We start from the raw sequence: 15,854 nt of genomic DNA on the forward strand, positions 1-15,854 counted from the left end.
TTAAATAAGAAAACTAAGGAATAAAATGGAAAATTCTTTCTTTTAAATAGTGATTAAAAAAATTATGTAAATCGTTTCATTTAATACATCGGACTCTCTAAAACAAAGAGTCATTCTGTGTAATAAAAATTCTTGAGTGTTTTGTGGGATTTATGCAATCATCAAAGTCTTTTTTTTGGAAAGACTAAAGCACATCAGAGTAAAGGAAGTGCACCACAATGTAAAAGTTTCTAAAAATCTTCAAATTTTATGTATCAAAAACAAAAAAACATTATTTCCTTTATTGATATGTAGGGGGTATAGCTCAGTGGCAGAGCATTTGACTGCAGATCAAGAGGTCCTTGGCTCAAATCCAAGTGCCCCCTGTAGTATGGTTTTCATAAAAATGTAACCTTTTTCACACCTTTCAATAATATCATTTAGACAGCTTATCCATATCAGGCTGAACTTAGCACAAGTTTTATTTAAACGTGACTTATGAAGTAAATTTTCTTTCTTTCTATAAAGTTTAAATAAGAAAATTAAGGAATAAAATGGAAAATTCTTTCTTTTAAATAGTGATTAAAAAAATTATGTAAATCGTTTCATTTAATACATCGAACTCTCTAAAACAAGAGTCATTCTGTGTAATAAAAATTCTTGAGCATTTTGTGTGATTTATGCAATCATCAAAGTCTTTTTTTTGGAAAGACTAAAGCACATCAGAGTAAAGGAAGTGCACCACAATGTAAAAGTTTCTAAAAATCTTCAAATTTTATGTATCAAAAACAAAAAAACATTATTTCTTTTATTAATATGTAGGGGGTATAGCTCAGTGGCAGAGCATTTGACTGCAGATCAAGAGGTCCTTGGCTCAAATCCAAGTGCCCCCTGTAGTATGGTTTTCATAAAAATGTAACCTTTTTCACACCTTTCAATAATATCATTTAGACAGCTTATCCATATCAGGCTGAACTTAGCACAAGTTTTATTTAAACGTGACTTATGAAGTAAATTTGCTTTCTGTCTATAAAGTTTAAATAAGAAAACTAAGGAATAAAATGGAAAATTCTTTCTTTTAAATAGTGATTAAAAAAATTATGTAAATCGTTTCATTTAATACATCGGACTCTCTAAAACAAAGAGTCATTCTGTGTAATAAAAATTCTTGAGTGTTTTGTGGGATTTATGCAATCATCAAAGTCTTTTTTTTGGAAAGACTAAAGCACATCAGAGTAAAGGAAGTGCACCACAATGGAAAAGTTTCTAAAAATCTTTAAATTTTATGTATCAAAAACAAAAAAACATTATTTCTTATATTAATATGAAGGGGGTATAGCTCAGTGGCAGAGCATTTGACTGCAGATCAAGAGGTCCTTGGTTCAAATCCGAGTGCCCCCTGTAGTATGGTTTTCATAAAAATGTAACAATTTTCACACCTTTTAATAATATCATTTAGACAGCTTATCCATATCAGGCTGAACTTAGCACAAGTTTTGTTTAAACGTGACTTATGAAGTAAATTTGCTTTCTTTCTATAAAGTTTAAATAAGAAAATTAAAGAATAAAATGGAAAATTCTTTCTTTTAAATAGTGATTAAAAAAATTATGTAAATCGTTTCATTTAATACATCGGACTCTCTAAAACAAAGAGTCATTCTGTGTAATAAAAATTCTTGAGTATTTTGTGTGCTTTATGCAATCATCAAAGTCTTTTTTGGAAAGACTAAAGCACATCAGAGTAAAGGAAGTGCACCACAATGTAAAAGTTTCTAAAAATCTTCAAATTTTATGTATCAAAAACAAAAAAACATTATTTCCTTTATTGATATGTAGGGGGTATAGCTCAGTGGCAGAGCATTTGACTGCAGATCAAGAGGTCCTTGGCTCAAATCCAAGTGCCCCCTGTAGTATGGTTTTCATAAAAATGTAACCTTTTTCACACCTTTCAATAATATCATTTAGACAGCTTATCCATATCAGGCTGAACTTAGCACAAGTTTTATTTAAACGTGACTTATGAAGTAAATTTGCTTTCTGTCTATAAAGTTTAAATAAGAAAACTAAGGAATAAAATGGAAAATTCTTTCTTTTAAATAGTGATTAAAAAAATTATGTAAATCGTTTCATTTAATACATCGGACTCTCTAAAACAAAGAGTCATTCTGTGTAATAAAAATTCTTGAGTATTTTGTGTGCTTTATGCAATCATCAAAGTCTTTTTTGGAAAGACTAAAGCACATCAGAGTAAAGGAAGTGCACCACAATGTAAAAGTTTCTAAAAATCTTCAAATTTTATGTATCAAAAACAAAAAAACATTATTTCCTTTATTGATATGTAGGGGGTATAGCTCAGTGGCAGAGCATTTGACTGCAGATCAAGAGGTCCTTGGCTCAAATCCAAGTGCCCCCTGTAGTATGGTTTTCATAAAAATGTAACCTTTTTCACACCTTTCAATAATATCATTTAGACAGCTTATCCATATCAGGCTGAACTTAGCACAAGTTTTATTTAAACGTGACTTATGAAGTAAATTTGCTTTCTGTCTATAAAGTTTAAATAAGAAAATTAAGGAATAAAATGGAAAATTCTTTCTTTTAAATAGTGATTAAAAAAATTATGTAAATCATTTCATTTAATACATCGGACTCTCTAAAACAAAGAGTCATTCTGTGTAATAAAAATTCTTGAGTGTTCTGTGGGATTTATGCAATCATCAAAGTCTTTTTTTTGGAAAGACTAAAGCACATCAGAGTAAAGGAAGTGCACCACAATGTAAAAGTTTCTAAAAATCTTTAAATTTTATGTATCAAAAACAAAAAAACATTATTTCTTTTATTAATATGTAGGGGGTATAGCTCAGTGGCAGAGCATTTGACTGCAGATCAAGAGGTCCTTGGTTCAAATCCGAGTGCCCCCTGTAGTATGGTTTTCATAAAAATGTAACAATTTTCACACCTTTCAATAATATCATTTAGACAGCTTATCCATATCAGGCTGAACTTAGCACAAGTTTTGTTTAAACGTGACTTATGAAGTAAATTTGCTTTCTTTCTATAAAGTTTAAATAAGAAAATTAAGGAATAAAATGGAAAATTCTTTCTTTTAAATAGTGATTAAAAAAATTATGTAAATCGTTTCATTTAATACATCGGACTCTCTAAAACAAAGAGTCATTCTGTGTAATAAAAATTCTTGAGTGTTTTGTGGGATTTATGCAATCATCAAAGTCTTTTTTTTGGAAAGACTAAAGCACATCAGAGTAAAGGAAGTGCACCACAATGTAAAAGTTTCTAAAAATCTTCAAATTTTATGTATCAAAAACAAAAAAACATTATTTCCTTTATTGATATGTAGGGGGTATAGCTCAGTGGCAGAGCATTTGACTGCAGATCAAGAGGTCCTTGGCTCAAATCCAAGTGCCCCCTGTAGTATGGTTTTCATAAAAATGTAACCTTTTTCACACCTTTCAATAATATCATTTAGACAGCTTATCCATATCAGGCTGAACTTAGCACAAGTTTTATTTAAACGTGACTTATGAAGTAAATTTTCTTTCTTTCTATAAAGTTTAAATAAGAAAATTAAGGAATAAAATGGAAAATTCTTTCTTTTAAATAGTGATTAAAAAAATTATGTAAATCGTTTCATTTAATACATCGAACTCTCTAAAACAAGAGTCATTCTGTGTAATAAAAATTCTTGAGCATTTTGTGTGATTTATGCAATCATCAAAGTCTTTTTTTTGGAAAGACTAAAGCACATCAGAGTAAAGGAAGTGCACCACAATGTAAAAGTTTCTAAAAATCTTCAAATTTTATGTATCAAAAACAAAAAAACATTATTTCTTTTATTAATATGTAGGGGGTATAGCTCAGTGGCAGAGCATTTGACTGCAGATCAAGAGGTCCTTGGCTCAAATCCAAGTGCCCCCTGTAGTATGGTTTTCATAAAAATGTAACCTTTTTCACACCTTTCAATAATATCATTTAGACAGCTTATCCATATCAGGCTGAACTTAGCACAAGTTTTATTTAAACGTGACTTATGAAGTAAATTTGCTTTCTGTCTATAAAGTTTAAATAAGAAAACTAAGGAATAAAATGGAAAATTCTTTCTTTTAAATAGTGATTAAAAAAATTATGTAAATCGTTTCATTTAATACATCGGACTCTCTAAAACAAAGAGTCATTCTGTGTAATAAAAATTCTTGAGTGTTTTGTGGGATTTATGCAATCATCAAAGTCTTTTTTTTGGAAAGACTAAAGCACATCAGAGTAAAGGAAGTGCACCACAATGGAAAAGTTTCTAAAAATCTTTAAATTTTATGTATCAAAAACAAAAAAACATTATTTCTTATATTAATATGAAGGGGGTATAGCTCAGTGGCAGAGCATTTGACTGCAGATCAAGAGGTCCTTGGTTCAAATCCGAGTGCCCCCTGTAGTATGGTTTTCATAAAAATGTAACAATTTTCACACCTTTTAATAATATCATTTAGACAGCTTATCCATATCAGGCTGAACTTAGCACAAGTTTTGTTTAAACGTGACTTATGAAGTAAATTTGCTTTCTTTCTATAAAGTTTAAATAAGAAAATTAAAGAATAAAATGGAAAATTCTTTCTTTTAAATAGTGATTAAAAAAATTATGTAAATCGTTTCATTTAATACATCGGACTCTCTAAAACAAAGAGTCATTCTGTGTAATAAAAATTCTTGAGTATTTTGTGTGCTTTATGCAATCATCAAAGTCTTTTTTGGAAAGACTAAAGCACATCAGAGTAAAGGAAGTGCACCACAATGTAAAAGTTTCTAAAAATCTTCAAATTTTATGTATCAAAAACAAAAAAACATTATTTCCTTTATTGATATGTAGGGGGTATAGCTCAGTGGCAGAGCATTTGACTGCAGATCAAGAGGTCCTTGGCTCAAATCCAAGTGCCCCCTGTAGTATGGTTTTCATAAAAATGTAACCTTTTTCACACCTTTCAATAATATCATTTAGACAGCTTATCCATATCAGGCTGAACTTAGCACAAGTTTTATTTAAACGTGACTTATGAAGTAAATTTGCTTTCTGTCTATAAAGTTTAAATAAGAAAACTAAGGAATAAAATGGAAAATTCTTTCTTTTAAATAGTGATTAAAAAAATTATGTAAATCGTTTCATTTAATACATCGGACTCTCTAAAACAAAGAGTCATTCTGTGTAATAAAAATTCTTGAGTATTTTGTGTGCTTTATGCAATCATCAAAGTCTTTTTTGGAAAGACTAAAGCACATCAGAGTAAAGGAAGTGCACCACAATGTAAAAGTTTCTAAAAATCTTCAAATTTTATGTATCAAAAACAAAAAAACATTATTTCCTTTATTGATATGTAGGGGGTATAGCTCAGTGGCAGAGCATTTGACTGCAGATCAAGAGGTCCTTGGCTCAAATCCAAGTGCCCCCTGTAGTATGGTTTTCATAAAAATGTAACCTTTTTCACACCTTTCAATAATATCATTTAGACAGCTTATCCATATCAGGCTGAACTTAGCACAAGTTTTATTTAAACGTGACTTATGAAGTAAATTTGCTTTCTGTCTATAAAGTTTAAATAAGAAAATTAAGGAATAAAATGGAAAATTCTTTCTTTTAAATAGTGATTAAAAAAATTATGTAAATCATTTCATTTAATACATCGGACTCTCTAAAACAAAGAGTCATTCTGTGTAATAAAAATTCTTGAGTGTTCTGTGGGATTTATGCAATCATCAAAGTCTTTTTTTTGGAAAGACTAAAGCACATCAGAGTAAAGGAAGTGCACCACAATGTAAAAGTTTCTAAAAATCTTTAAATTTTATGTATCAAAAACAAAAAAACATTATTTCTTTTATTAATATGTAGGGGGTATAGCTCAGTGGCAGAGCATTTGACTGCAGATCAAGAGGTCCTTGGTTCAAATCCGAGTGCCCCCTGTAGTATGGTTTTCATAAAAATGTAACAATTTTCACACCTTTCAATAATATCATTTAGACAGCTTATCCATATCAGGCTGAACTTAGCACAAGTTTTGTTTAAACGTGACTTATGAAGTAAATTTGCTTTCTTTCTATAAAGTTTAAATAAGAAAATTAAGGAATAAAATGGAAAATTCTTTCTTTTAAATAGTGATTAAAAAAATTATGTTAATCGTTTCATTTAATACATCGGACTCTCTAAAACAAAGAGTCATTCTGTGTAATAAAAATTCTTGAGTATTTTGTGTGCTTTATGCAATCATCAAAGTCTTTTTTAGAAAGACTAAAGCACATCAGAGTAAAGGAAGTGCACCACAATGTAAAAGTTTCCAAAAATCTTCAAATTTTATGTATCAAAACCAAAAAAACATTATTTCTTTTATTAATATGTAGGGGGTATAGCTCAGTGGCAGAGCATTTGACTGCATATCAAGAGGTCCTTGGCTCAAATCCAAGTGCCCCCTGTAGTATGGTTTTCATAAAAATGTAACCTTTTTCACACCTTTCAATAATATCATTTAGACAGCTTATCCATATCAGGCTGAACTTAGCACAAGTTTTATTTAAACGTGACTTATGAAGTAAATTTGCTTTCTGTCTATAAAGTTTAAATAAGAAAACTAAGGAATAAAATGGAAAATTCTTTCTTTTAAATAGTGATTAAAAAAATTATGTAAATCGTTTCATTTAATACATCGGACTCTCTAAAACAAAGAGTCATTCTGTGTAATAAAAATTCTTGAGTGTTTTGTGGGATTTATGCAATCATCAAAGTCTTTTTTTTGGAAAGACTAAAGCACATCAGAGTAAAGGAAGTGCACCACAATGTAAAAGTTTCTAAAAATCTTCAAATTTTATGTATCAAAAACAAAAAAACATTATTTCCTTTATTGATATGTAGGGGGTATAACTCAGTGGCAGAGCATTTGACTGCAGATCAAGAGGTCCTTGGCTCAAATCCAAGTGCCCCCTGTAGTATGGTTTTCATAAAAATGTAACCTTTTTCACACCTTTCAATAATATCATTTAGACAGCTTATCCATATCAGGCTGAACTTAGCACAAGTTTTATTTAAACGTGACTTATGAAGTAAATTTGCTTTCTTTCTATAAAGTTTAAATAAGAAAATTAAGGAATAAAATGGAAAATTCTTTCTTTTAAATAGTGATTAAAAAAATTATGTTAATCGTTTCATTTAATACATCGGACTCTCTAAAACAAAGAGTCATTCTGTGTAATAAAAATTCTTGAGTATTTTGTGTGCTTTATGCAATCATCAAAGTCTTTTTTAGAAAGACTAAAGCACATCAGAGTAAAGGAAGTGCACCACAATGTAAAAGTTTCCAAAAATCTTCAAATTTTATGTATCAAAAACAAAAAAACATTATTTCTTTTATTAATATGTAGGGGGTATAGCTCAGTGGCAGAGCATTTGACTGCATATCAAGAGGTCCTTGGCTCAAATCCAAGTGCCCCCTGTAGTATGGTTTTCATAAAAATGTAACCTTTTTCACACCTTTCAATAATATCATTTAGACAGCTTATCCATATCAGGCTGAACTTAGCACAAGTTTTATTTAAACGTGACTTATGAAGTAAATTTGCTTTCTGTCTATAAAGTTTAAATAAGAAAACTAAGGAATAAAATGGAAAATTCTTTCTTTTAAATAGTGATTAAAAAAATTATGTAAATCGTTTCATTTAATACATCGGACTCTCTAAAACAAAGAGTCATTCTGTGTAATAAAAATTCTTGAGTGTTTTGTGGGATTTATGCAATCATCAAAGTCTTTTTTTTGGAAAGACTAAAGCACATCAGAGTAAAGGAAGTGCACCACAATGTAAAAGTTTCTAAAAATCTTCAAATTTTATGTATCAAAAACAAAAAAACATTATTTCCTTTATTGATATGTAGGGGGTATAGCTCAGTGGCAGAGCATTTGACTGCAGATCAAGAGGTCCTTGGTTCAAATCCGAGTGCCCCCTGTAGTATGGTTTTCATAAAAAGGTAACAATTTTCACACCTTTCAATAATATAATTTAGACAGCTTATCCATATCAGGCTGAACTTAGCACAAGTTTTGTTTAAACGTGACTTATGAAGTAAATTTGCTTTCTTTCTATAAAGTTTAAATAAGAAAATTAAAGAATAAAATGGAAAATTCTTTCTTTTAAATAGTGATTAAAAAAATTATGTAAATCGTTTCATTTAATACATCGGACTCTCTAAAACAAAGAGTCATTCTGTGTAATAAAAATTCTTGAGTATTTTGTGTGCTTTATGCAATCATCAAAGTCTTTTTTGGAAAGACTAAAGCACATCAGAGTAAAGGAAGTGCACCACAATGTAAAAGTTTCTAAAAATCTTCAAATTTTATGTATCAAAAACAAAAAAACATTATTTCCTTTATTGATATGTAGGGGGTATAGCTCAGTGGCAGAGCATTTGACTGCAGATCAAGAGGTCCTTGGCTCAAATCCAAGTGCCCCCTGTAGTATGGTTTTCATAAAAATGTAACCTTTTTCACACCTTTCAATAATATCATTTAGACAGCTTATCCATATCAGGCTGAACTTAGCACAAGTTTTATTTAAACGTGACTTATGAAGTAAATTTGCTTTCTGTCTATAAAGTTTAAATAAGAAAATTAAGGAATAAAATGGAAAATTCTTTCTTTTAAATAGTGATTAAAAAAATTATGTAAATCATTTCATTTAATACATCGGACTCTCTAAAACAAAGAGTCATTCTGTGTAATAAAAATTCTTGAGTGTTCTGTGGGATTTATGCAATCATCAAAGTCTTTTTTTTGGAAAGACTAAAGCACATCAGAGTAAAGGAAGTGCACCACAATGTAAAAGTTTCTAAAAATCTTTAAATTTTATGTATCAAAAACAAAAAAACATTATTTCTTTTATTAATATGTAGGGGGTATAGCTCAGTGGCAGAGCATTTGACTGCAGATCAAGAGGTCCTTGGTTCAAATCCGAGTGCCCCCTGTAGTATGGTTTTCATAAAAATGTAACAATTTTCACACCTTTCAATAATATCATTTAGACAGCTTATCCATATCAGGCTGAACTTAGCACAAGTTTTGTTTAAACGTGACTTATGAAGTAAATTTGCTTTCTTTCTATAAAGTTTAAATAAGAAAATTAAGGAATAAAATGGAAAATTCTTTCTTTTAAATAGTGATTAAAAAAATTATGTTAATCGTTTCATTTAATACATCGGACTCTCTAAAACAAAGAGTCATTCTGTGTAATAAAAATTCTTGAGTATTTTGTGTGCTTTATGCAATCATCAAAGTCTTTTTTAGAAAGACTAAAGCACATCAGAGTAAAGGAAGTGCACCACAATGTAAAAGTTTCCAAAAATCTTCAAATTTTATGTATCAAAAACAAAAAAACATTATTTCTTTTATTAATATGTAGGGGGTATAGCTCAGTGGCAGAGCATTTGACTGCATATCAAGAGGTCCTTGGCTCAAATCCAAGTGCCCCCTGTAGTATGGTTTTCATAAAAATGTAACCTTTTTCACACCTTTCAATAATATCATTTAGACAGCTTATCCATATCAGGCTGAACTTAGCACAAGTTTTATTTAAACGTGACTTATGAAGTAAATTTGCTTTCTGTCTATAAAGTTTAAATAAGAAAACTAAGGAATAAAATGGAAAATTCTTTCTTTTAAATAGTGATTAAAAAAATTATGTAAATCGTTTCATTTAATACATCGGACTCTCTAAAACAAAGAGTCATTCTGTGTAATAAAAATTCTTGAGTGTTTTGTGGGATTTATGCAATCATCAAAGTCTTTTTTTTGGAAAGACTAAAGCACATCAGAGTAAAGGAAGTGCACCACAATGTAAAAGTTTCTAAAAATCTTCAAATTTTATGTATCAAAAACAAAAAAACATTATTTCCTTTATTGATATGTAGGGGGTATAGCTCAGTGGCAGAGCATTTGACTGCAGATCAAGAGGTCCTTGGCTCAAATCCAAGTGCCCCCTGTAGTATGGTTTTCATAAAAATGTAACCTTTTTCACACCTTTCAATAATATCATTTAGACAGCTTATCCATATCAGGCTGAACTTAGCACAAGTTTTATTTAAACGTGACTTATGAAGTAAATTTGCTTTCTTTCTATAAAGTTTAAATAAGAAAATTAAGGAATAAAATGGAAAATTCTTTCTTTTAAATAGTGATTAAAAAAATTATGTAAATCGTTTCATTTAATACATCGAACTCTCTAAAACAAGAGTCATTCTGTGTAATAAAAATTCTTGAGCATTTTGTGTGATTTATGCAATCATCAAAGTCTTTTTTTTGGAAAGACTAAAGCACATCAGAGTAAAGGAAGTGCACCACAATGTAAAAGTTTCTAAAAATCTTCAAATTTTATGTATCAAAAACAAAAAAACATTATTTCTTTTATTAATATGTAGGGGGTATAGCTCAGTGGCAGAGCATTTGACTGCAGATCAAGAGGTCCTTGGCTCAAATCCAAGTGCCCCCTGTAGTATGGTTTTCATAAAAATGTAACCTTTTTCACACCTTTCAATAATATCATTTAGACAGCTTATCCATATCAGGCTGAACTTAGCACAAGTTTTATTTAAACGTGACTTATGAAGTAAATTTGCTTTCTGTCTATAAAGTTTAAATAAGAAAACTAAGGAATAAAATGGAAAATTCTTTCTTTTAAATAGTGATTAAAAAAATTATGTAAATCGTTTCATTTAATACATCGGACTCTCTAAAACAAAGAGTCATTCTGTGTAATAAAAATTCTTGAGTGTTTTGTGGGATTTATGCAATCATCAAAGTCTTTTTTTTGGAAAGACTAAAGCACATCAGAGTAAAGGAAGTGCACCACAATGGAAAAGTTTCTAAAAATCTTTAAATTTTATGTATCAAAAACAAAAAAACATTATTTCTTATATTAATATGTAGGGGGTATAGCTCAGTGGCAGAGCATTTGACTGCAGATCAAGAGGTCCTTGGTTCAAATCCGAGTGCCCCCTGTAGTATGGTTTTCATAAAAATGTAACAATTTTCACACCTTTTAATAATATCATTTAGACAGCTTATCCATATCAGGCTGAACTTAGCACAAGTTTTGTTTAAACGTGACTTATGAAGTAAATTTGCTTTCTTTCTATAAAGTTTAAATAAGAAAATTAAAGAATAAAATGGAAAATTCTTTCTTTTAAATAGTGATTAAAAAAATTATGTAAATCGTTTCATTTAATACATCGGACTCTCTAAAACAAAGAGTCATTCTGTGTAATAAAAATTCTTGAGTATTTTGTGTGCTTTATGCAATCATCAAAGTCTTTTTTGGAAAGACTAAAGCACATCAGAGTAAAGGAAGTGCACCACAATGTAAAAGTTTCTAAAAATCTTCAAATTTTATGTATCAAAAACAAAAAAACATTATTTCCTTTATTGATATGTAGGGGGTATAGCTCAGTGGCAGAGCATTTGACTGCAGATCAAGAGGTCCTTGGCTCAAATCCAAGTGCCCCCTGTAGTATGGTTTTCATAAAAATGTAACCTTTTTCACACCTTTCAATAATATCATTTAGACAGCTTATCCATATCAGGCTGAACTTAGCACAAGTTTTATTTAAACGTGACTTATGAAGTAAATTTGCTTTCTGTCTATAAAGTTTAAATAAGAAAACTAAGGAATAAAATGGAAAATTCTTTCTTTTAAATAGTGATTAAAAAAATTATGTAAATCGTTTCATTTAATACATCGGACTCTCTAAAACAAAGAGTCATTCTGTGTAATAAAAATTCTTGAGTATTTTGTGTGCTTTATGCAATCATCAAAGTCTTTTTTGGAAAGACTAAAGCACATCAGAGTAAAGGAAGTGCACCACAATGTAAAAGTTTCTAAAAATCTTCAAATTTTATGTATCAAAAACAAAAAAACATTATTTCCTTTATTGATATGTAGGGGGTATAGCTCAGTGGCAGAGCATTTGACTGCAGATCAAGAGGTCCTTGGCTCAAATCCAAGTGCCCCCTGTAGTATGGTTTTCATAAAAATGTAACCTTTTTCACACCTTTCAATAATATCATTTAGACAGCTTATCCATATCAGGCTGAACTTAGCACAAGTTTTATTTAAACGTGACTTATGAAGTAAATTTGCTTTCTGTCTATAAAGTTTAAATAAGAAAATTAAGGAATAAAATGGAAAATTCTTTCTTTTAAATAGTGATTAAAAAAATTATGTAAATCATTTCATTTAATACATCGGACTCTCTAAAACAAAGAGTCATTCTGTGTAATAAAAATTCTTGAGTGTTCTGTGGGATTTATGCAATCATCAAAGTCTTTTTTTTGGAAAGACTAAAGCACATCAGAGTAAAGGAAGTGCACCACAATGTAAAAGTTTCTAAAAATCTTTAAATTTTATGTATCAAAAACAAAAAAACATTATTTCTTTTATTAATATGTAGGGGGTATAGCTCAGTGGCAGAGCATTTGACTGCAGATCAAGAGGTCCTTGGTTCAAATCCGAGTGCCCCCTGTAGTATGGTTTTCATAAAAATGTAACAATTTTCACACCTTTCAATAATATCATTTAGACAGCTTATCCATATCAGGCTGAACTTAGCACAAGTTTTGTTTAAACGTGACTTATGAAGTAAATTTGCTTTCTTTCTATAAAGTTTAAATAAGAAAATTAAGGAATAAAATGGAAAATTCTTTCTTTTAAATAGTGATTAAAAAAATTATGTTAATCGTTTCATTTAATACATCGGACTCTCTAAAACAAAGAGTCATTCTGTGTAATAAAAATTCTTGAGTATTTTGTGTGCTTTATGCAATCATCAAAGTCTTTTTTAGAAAGACTAAAGCACATCAGAGTAAAGGAAGTGCACCACAATGTAAAAGTTTCCAAAAATCTTCAAATTTTATGTATCAAAAACAAAAAAACATTATTTCTTTTATTAATATGTAGGGGGTATAGCTCAGTGGCAGAGCATTTGACTGCATATCAAGAGGTCCTTGGCTCAAATCCAAGTGCCCCCTGTAGTATGGTTTTCATAAAAATGTAACCTTTTTCACACCTTTCAATAATATCATTTAGACAGCTTATCCATATCAGGCTGAACTTAGCACAAGTTTTATTTAAACGTGACTTATGAAGTAAATTTGCTTTCTGTCTATAAAGTTTAAATAAGAAAACTAAGGAATAAAATGGAAAATTCTTTCTTTTAAATAGTGATTAAAAAAATTATGTAAATCGTTTCATTTAATACATCGGACTCTCTAAAACAAAGAGTCATTCTGTGTAATAAAAATTCTTGAGTGTTTTGTGGGATTTATGCAATCATCAAAGTCTTTTTTTTGGAAAGACTAAAGCACATCAGAGTAAAGGAAGTGCACCACAATGTAAAAGTTTCTAAAAATCTTCAAATTTTATGTATCAAAAACAAAAAAACATTATTTCCTTTATTGATATGTAGGGGGTATAGCTCAGTGGCAGAGCATTTGACTGCAGATCAAGAGGTCCTTGGCTCAAATCCAAGTGCCCCCTGTAGTATGGTTTTCATAAAAATGTAACCTTTTTCACACCTTTCAATAATATCATTTAGACAGCTTATCCATATCAGGCTGAACTTAGCACAAGTTTTATTTAAACGTGACTTATGAAGTAAATTTGCTTTCTTTCTATAAAGTTTAAATAAGAAAATTAAGGAATAAAATGGAAAATTCTTTCTTTTAAATAGTGATTAAAAAAATTATGTAAATCGTTTCATTTAATACATCGAACTCTCTAAAACAAGAGTCATTCTGTGTAATAAAAATTCTTGAGCATTTTGTGTGATTTATGCAATCATCAAAGTCTTTTTTTTGGAAAGACTAAAGCACATCAGAGTAAAGGAAGTGCACCACAATGTAAAAGTTTCTAAAAATCTTCAAATTTTATGTATCAAAAACAAAAAAACATTATTTCTTTTATTAATATGTAGGGGGTATAGCTCAGTGGCAAAGCATTTGACTGCAGATCAAGAGGTCCTTGGCTCAAATCCAAGTGCCCCCTGTAGTATGGTTTTCATAAAAATGTAACCTTTTTCACACCTTTCAATAATATCATTTAGACAGCTTATCCATATCAGGCTGAACTTAGCACAAGTTTTATTTAAACGTGACTTATGAAGTAAATTTGCTTTCTGTCTATAAAGTTTAAATAAGAAAACTAAGGAATAAAATGGAAAATTCTTTCTTTTAAATAGTGATTAAAAAAATTATGTAAATCGTTTCATTTAATACATCGGACTCTCTAAAACAAAGAGTCATTCTGTGTAATAAAAATTCTTGAGTGTTTTGTGGGATTTATGCAATCATCAAAGTCTTTTTTTTGGAAAGACTAAAGCACATCAGAGTAAAGGAAGTGCACCACAATGGAAAAGTTTCTAAAAATCTTTAAATTTTATGTATCAAAAACAAAAAAACATTATTTCTTATATTAATATGTAGGGGGTATAGCTCAGTGGCAGAGCATTTGACTGCAGATCAAGAGGTCCTTGGTTCAAATCCGAGTGCCCCCTGTAGTATGGTTTTCATAAAAATGTAACAATTTTCACACCTTTTAATAATATCATTTAGACAGCTTATCCATATCAGGCTGAACTTAGCACAAGTTTTGTTTAAACGTGACTTATGAAGTAAATTTGCTTTCTTTCTATAAAGTTTAAATAAGAAAATTAAAGAATAAAATGGAAAATTCTTTCTTTTAAATAGTGATTAAAAAAATTATGTAAATCGTTTCATTTAATACATCGGACTCTCTAAAACAAAGAGTCATTCTGTGTAATAAAAATTCTTGAGTATTTTGTGTGCTTTATGCAATCATCAAAGTCTTTTTTGGAAAGACTAAAGCACATCAGAGTAAAGGAAGTGCACCACAATGTAAAAGTTTCTAAAAATCTTCAAATTTTATGTATCAAAAACAAAAAAACATTATTTCCTTTATTGATATGTAGGGGGTATAGCTCAGTGGCAGAGCATTTGACTGCAGATCAAGAGGTCCTTGGCTCAAATCCAAGTGCCCCCTGTAGTATGGTTTTCATAAAAATGTAACCTTTTTCACACCTTTCAATAATATCATTTAGACAGCTTATCCATATCAGGCTGAACTTAGCACAAGTTTTATTTAAACGTGACTTATGAAGTAAACTTGCTTTCTTTCTATGAAGTTTAAATAAGAAAATTAAGGAATAAAATGGAAAATTCTTTCTTTTAAATAGTGATTAAAAAAATTATGTAAATCGTTTCATTTAATACATCGGACTCTCTAAAACAAAGAGTCATTCTGTGTTATAAAAATTCTTGAGTATTTTGTGTGCTTTATGCAATCATCAAAGTCTTTTTTGGAAAGACTAAAGCACATCATAGTAAAGGAAGTGCACCACAATGTAAAAGTTTCTAAAAATCTTCAAATTTTATGTATCAAAAACAAAAAAACATTATTTCTTTTATTAATATGTAGGAGGTATAGCTCAGTGGCAGAGCATTTGACTGCAGATCAAGAGGTCCTTGGCTCAAATCCAAGTGCCCCCTGTAGTATGGTTTTCATAAAAATGTAACCTTTTTCACACCTTTCAATAATATCATTTAGACAGCTTATCCATATCAGGCTGAACTTAGCACAAGTTTTGTTTAAACGTGACTTATGAAGTAAATTTGCTTTCTTTCTATAAAGTTTAAATAAGAAAATTAAGGAATAAAATGGAAAATTCTTTCTTTTAAATAGTGATTAAAAAAATTATGTAAATCGTTTCATTTAATACATCGGACTCTCTAAAACAAAGAGTCATTCTGTGTAATAAAAATTCTTGA

General features: G+C 29.6%; 24 non-coding genes across 24 annotated transcripts; all 24 read left to right on the forward strand.

Annotated features, from left to right (window-relative positions):
- The first annotated feature begins 293 nt into the window (after positions 1-293).
- TRNAC-GCA (transfer RNA cysteine (anticodon GCA)) lies at positions 294-365 on the forward strand. Its single transcript has one exon. It is a non-coding gene; the product is annotated as a tRNA-Cys (tRNA).
- Positions 366-800: 435 nt separating this feature from the next.
- Positions 801-872, forward strand: TRNAC-GCA (transfer RNA cysteine (anticodon GCA)). The gene has a single exon. It is a non-coding gene; the product is annotated as a tRNA-Cys (tRNA).
- A 436-nt stretch (positions 873-1,308) lies between these two features.
- TRNAC-GCA (transfer RNA cysteine (anticodon GCA)) lies at positions 1,309-1,380 on the forward strand. The gene has a single exon. It is a non-coding gene; the product is annotated as a tRNA-Cys (tRNA).
- Positions 1,381-1,814: 434 nt separating this feature from the next.
- Positions 1,815-1,886, forward strand: TRNAC-GCA (transfer RNA cysteine (anticodon GCA)). The gene has a single exon. It is a non-coding gene; the product is annotated as a tRNA-Cys (tRNA).
- Positions 1,887-2,320: 434 nt separating this feature from the next.
- On the forward strand, positions 2,321-2,392 carry TRNAC-GCA (transfer RNA cysteine (anticodon GCA)). Its single transcript has one exon. It is a non-coding gene; the product is annotated as a tRNA-Cys (tRNA).
- A 436-nt stretch (positions 2,393-2,828) lies between these two features.
- TRNAC-GCA (transfer RNA cysteine (anticodon GCA)) lies at positions 2,829-2,900 on the forward strand. The gene has a single exon. It is a non-coding gene; the product is annotated as a tRNA-Cys (tRNA).
- A 436-nt stretch (positions 2,901-3,336) lies between these two features.
- On the forward strand, positions 3,337-3,408 carry TRNAC-GCA (transfer RNA cysteine (anticodon GCA)). Its single transcript has one exon. It is a non-coding gene; the product is annotated as a tRNA-Cys (tRNA).
- Positions 3,409-3,843: 435 nt separating this feature from the next.
- Positions 3,844-3,915, forward strand: TRNAC-GCA (transfer RNA cysteine (anticodon GCA)). The gene has a single exon. It is a non-coding gene; the product is annotated as a tRNA-Cys (tRNA).
- A 436-nt stretch (positions 3,916-4,351) lies between these two features.
- TRNAC-GCA (transfer RNA cysteine (anticodon GCA)) lies at positions 4,352-4,423 on the forward strand. Its single transcript has one exon. It is a non-coding gene; the product is annotated as a tRNA-Cys (tRNA).
- A 434-nt stretch (positions 4,424-4,857) lies between these two features.
- TRNAC-GCA (transfer RNA cysteine (anticodon GCA)) lies at positions 4,858-4,929 on the forward strand. Its single transcript has one exon. It is a non-coding gene; the product is annotated as a tRNA-Cys (tRNA).
- A 434-nt stretch (positions 4,930-5,363) lies between these two features.
- On the forward strand, positions 5,364-5,435 carry TRNAC-GCA (transfer RNA cysteine (anticodon GCA)). Its single transcript has one exon. It is a non-coding gene; the product is annotated as a tRNA-Cys (tRNA).
- A 436-nt stretch (positions 5,436-5,871) lies between these two features.
- TRNAC-GCA (transfer RNA cysteine (anticodon GCA)) lies at positions 5,872-5,943 on the forward strand. The gene has a single exon. It is a non-coding gene; the product is annotated as a tRNA-Cys (tRNA).
- A 1,956-nt stretch (positions 5,944-7,899) lies between these two features.
- Positions 7,900-7,971, forward strand: TRNAC-GCA (transfer RNA cysteine (anticodon GCA)). Its single transcript has one exon. It is a non-coding gene; the product is annotated as a tRNA-Cys (tRNA).
- A 434-nt stretch (positions 7,972-8,405) lies between these two features.
- TRNAC-GCA (transfer RNA cysteine (anticodon GCA)) lies at positions 8,406-8,477 on the forward strand. Its single transcript has one exon. It is a non-coding gene; the product is annotated as a tRNA-Cys (tRNA).
- A 436-nt stretch (positions 8,478-8,913) lies between these two features.
- TRNAC-GCA (transfer RNA cysteine (anticodon GCA)) lies at positions 8,914-8,985 on the forward strand. The gene has a single exon. It is a non-coding gene; the product is annotated as a tRNA-Cys (tRNA).
- A 942-nt stretch (positions 8,986-9,927) lies between these two features.
- TRNAC-GCA (transfer RNA cysteine (anticodon GCA)) lies at positions 9,928-9,999 on the forward strand. Its single transcript has one exon. It is a non-coding gene; the product is annotated as a tRNA-Cys (tRNA).
- A 435-nt stretch (positions 10,000-10,434) lies between these two features.
- Positions 10,435-10,506, forward strand: TRNAC-GCA (transfer RNA cysteine (anticodon GCA)). The gene has a single exon. It is a non-coding gene; the product is annotated as a tRNA-Cys (tRNA).
- Positions 10,507-10,942: 436 nt separating this feature from the next.
- Positions 10,943-11,014, forward strand: TRNAC-GCA (transfer RNA cysteine (anticodon GCA)). Its single transcript has one exon. It is a non-coding gene; the product is annotated as a tRNA-Cys (tRNA).
- A 434-nt stretch (positions 11,015-11,448) lies between these two features.
- On the forward strand, positions 11,449-11,520 carry TRNAC-GCA (transfer RNA cysteine (anticodon GCA)). The gene has a single exon. It is a non-coding gene; the product is annotated as a tRNA-Cys (tRNA).
- A 434-nt stretch (positions 11,521-11,954) lies between these two features.
- On the forward strand, positions 11,955-12,026 carry TRNAC-GCA (transfer RNA cysteine (anticodon GCA)). Its single transcript has one exon. It is a non-coding gene; the product is annotated as a tRNA-Cys (tRNA).
- A 436-nt stretch (positions 12,027-12,462) lies between these two features.
- On the forward strand, positions 12,463-12,534 carry TRNAC-GCA (transfer RNA cysteine (anticodon GCA)). Its single transcript has one exon. It is a non-coding gene; the product is annotated as a tRNA-Cys (tRNA).
- A 942-nt stretch (positions 12,535-13,476) lies between these two features.
- Positions 13,477-13,548, forward strand: TRNAC-GCA (transfer RNA cysteine (anticodon GCA)). The gene has a single exon. It is a non-coding gene; the product is annotated as a tRNA-Cys (tRNA).
- Positions 13,549-14,491: 943 nt separating this feature from the next.
- Positions 14,492-14,563, forward strand: TRNAC-GCA (transfer RNA cysteine (anticodon GCA)). The gene has a single exon. It is a non-coding gene; the product is annotated as a tRNA-Cys (tRNA).
- Positions 14,564-14,997: 434 nt separating this feature from the next.
- Positions 14,998-15,069, forward strand: TRNAC-GCA (transfer RNA cysteine (anticodon GCA)). The gene has a single exon. It is a non-coding gene; the product is annotated as a tRNA-Cys (tRNA).
- Positions 15,070-15,854: the final 785 nt, after the last annotated feature.

Source organism: Anomaloglossus baeobatrachus, chromosome 1 (genome assembly GCF_048569485.1).
Source record: "Anomaloglossus baeobatrachus isolate aAnoBae1 chromosome 1, aAnoBae1.hap1, whole genome shotgun sequence".
Lineage (NCBI taxonomy): Eukaryota > Metazoa > Chordata > Amphibia > Anura > Aromobatidae > Anomaloglossus > Anomaloglossus baeobatrachus.